Raw genomic sequence first — 2,832 nt, forward strand, 5'->3', positions numbered from 1 at the left:
GGCAATACGCCGGGTACTCCCTTCGCCAAACTCGTGCCCCCCTTCGATTCGTCTTTCCTTCTCCATCCTCCCTTCTCGCTCCGGGGCGTCCGCTTGGTCTCTCTCTCTCGCTCTCCCTCTCGCTCTCGCGCTCCCTGCCGAGCCGCCTCGGAGGACGGCGGACGAGGGGAAGGCGACGGCGTTCGGCCGCGGGGCACACCGCACGGTGAGAACCCACTCGCCCGCCTCCCCGCACGTCTGTCATCCCCCCACTATCGTAGGGGCTCGGGAAAAGACTGGAAAACGCGGAGCTCGGCGGTGGCGTGGAAGCGCCACCCACCGCCGCCGCTCTCGCCGATGCCCACCGCGGAGGCCGCCCTTCGGACGCTGGGGTGCGGCGCGGGCCTCCGCGGACGAGCTGCGCATCTGAAAGTCAAAGGGCCGCCCTCGGAGAAGATCGTTGTGCTGCCCCGCGCGGGGAGCGATTCGGACGGCGGGCCCCCACGCCGAGGTGGGTGGGCGCCCCTCCGTTCGCCCGTGCGGGTCGTCGGACCGCTGCCGTACCACGGTTCGGGTCAAACTCCCCACAGCTCGGCCGCCTCCGTCCGTAGACGGGAGGGCGACCGCCGGCGTGCGCGCCCAAGGACGAGTGCCTGAAACCCGGGGGGGGGTAACAGAGGAAGGAGACCGCCCGCCGTAAACCGACGCGGGCTCCAAAGCCCGGGCCGAGCGAGCGGCACCACCTCCCCACCCGGGAGCGCTGAGCCAGATCGATCGGAAGAAAGGGCAGGGGCTCGGGTGGAACCCCTGCCTCCGTTCTTCCCCTCGGGGGAGACGGGGAAGAAACGTGCCCCTGGAGTCCTGGAAGCGAGTGTCCGGCGCGCTCCGGGCGCCCTCGAGACGGAAGCCGGGTCGCGGTGCGATTCTCTCATAGGTCTCCCCGTTGGCGCGGAAGCGGGAGACATCCGACACAGAGAAACGCCGAGCCCGCTCCGAGGGGACAAAGTCAGAAGGAGCGATCCGCCCTCCCAGAGCCCTCCTGCGGACGAGGACTCTGGATCTGCCCCCCTTCTGACGACCGTCGCCCTCAGAGGACAGGAACCCACGTGGGGAGGGTCCGTTCGGGCTCGGGCGACCCAGGAAACGCGTCTCGGACTCGGGACGGACAACCGGCAAAAGTCCCCCTGGAGCCGCGGAAGCCTGGTCTCGGCGCGAGTGCGAACTTCCATGCAAAAGGGGGGTACTCGCCAAACCGCCTACCCGAGTCGAGGAACCACGAAAACAACGGATTTTGGTCGGGGCCGAGAGGTACCTCTCTCTCCTATATCCTGCAGCTGGTGTGCAAAACTGGGTATTTGCATGGTGAGACACCGACCCCCACTTTAAGGGAACAAAGTCAAAAAGTGTCCGACCTCCTGGAGCCGTGCGGCGGATCCGGCGGCCAGAAATTTCCTCATTCCGGTTCTATTTTTTTTTTTTTCGAATTTGCGAAATTTGGAGGCCAGGCGGCGTAGCTGGGACCTGGACTAGCTCGAAACACCCTGAACCGGTGAGCGGAATCGATTTCCCAAAGTTCTACGGCTCCCGGAAGCCAAAAACAGCTCGCCGGAAAATTTCAAAGTCCCAAGGACTCTTTCTTGAAAATCAATCCGGGGGCCATGGAAGTGTCCTCGGTACAACCTCAGAGCTTTCCCCCGCCTGGAAGTCTGACAGCGGTCTGACGTTTTTCAAAGTTTTGAGCTCTCTGTTTGTTCTCAAAGTCACAAAATCGCTTTTTTTCAGTTTTCCACCCAGCAGACCCAAACTTCACCCCCACTTAGGTCACTGTCTAGGGGCGCCTTACGACATATTGACGCCCCTTTAGGGTGGAAGTAGGGGAAATGGGTGATTTTTACACAAAATCGGAAATTTCTCAAAATTTTTCTAAGTGTCAAGGACTCTTCCAGAAAATCTCCCCCAGGCTCCTGGAAGCGTCCCCGGTACACCTCTGGCGGCTGCCCCCGCCTGGAAGTCCGACACACGCCTGAAATTTTCAAAGTATGAAAATACGCATTTTCATCCAAAAATTCAACTTTCCCCCCGTGCACCGCAAACTTCACCCCCACTTAGGTCACTGCCTTGGGGTGCCTTACAACATATTGACGCCCCCCTGGGGTGGAAGTAGGGGAAATGTGACATTTTTCACAAAATCGAGATTTTCTCAAAATTTTTCTAAGTGTCAAGGACTCTTCCAGAAAATCTCCCCCAGGCTCCTGGAAGCGTCCCCGGTACACCTCTGGCGGCTGCCCCCGCCTGGAAGTCCGACACACGCCTGAAATTTTCAAAGTATGAAAATACGCATTTTCATCCAAAAATTCAACTTTCCCCCCGTGCACCGCAAACTTCACCCCCACTTAGGTCACTGCCTTGGGGTGCCTTACAACATATTGACGCCCCCCTGGGGTGGAAGTAGGGGAAATGTGACATTTTTCACAAAATCGAGATTTTCTCAAAATTTTTCTAAGTGTCAAGGACTCTTCCAGAAAATCTCCCCCAGGCTCCTGGAAGCGTCCCCGGTACACCTCTGGCGGCTGCCCCCGCCTGGAAGTCCGACACACGCCTGAAATTTTCAAAGTATGAAAATACGCATTTTCATCCAAAAATTCAACTTTCCCCCCGTGCACCGCAAACTTCACCCCCACTTAGGTCACTGCCTTGGGGTGCCTTACAACATATTGACGCCCCCCTGGGGTGGAAGTAGGGGAAATGTGACATTTTTCACAAAATCGAGATTTTCTCAAAATTTTTCTAAGTGTCAAGGACTCTTCCAGAAAATCTCCCCCAGGCTCCTGGAAGCGTCCCCGGTACACCTCT

This window comes from Ranitomeya variabilis, unplaced genomic scaffold (genome assembly GCF_051348905.1).
Source record: "Ranitomeya variabilis isolate aRanVar5 unplaced genomic scaffold, aRanVar5.hap1 Scaffold_193, whole genome shotgun sequence".
NCBI lineage: Eukaryota > Metazoa > Chordata > Amphibia > Anura > Dendrobatidae > Ranitomeya > Ranitomeya variabilis.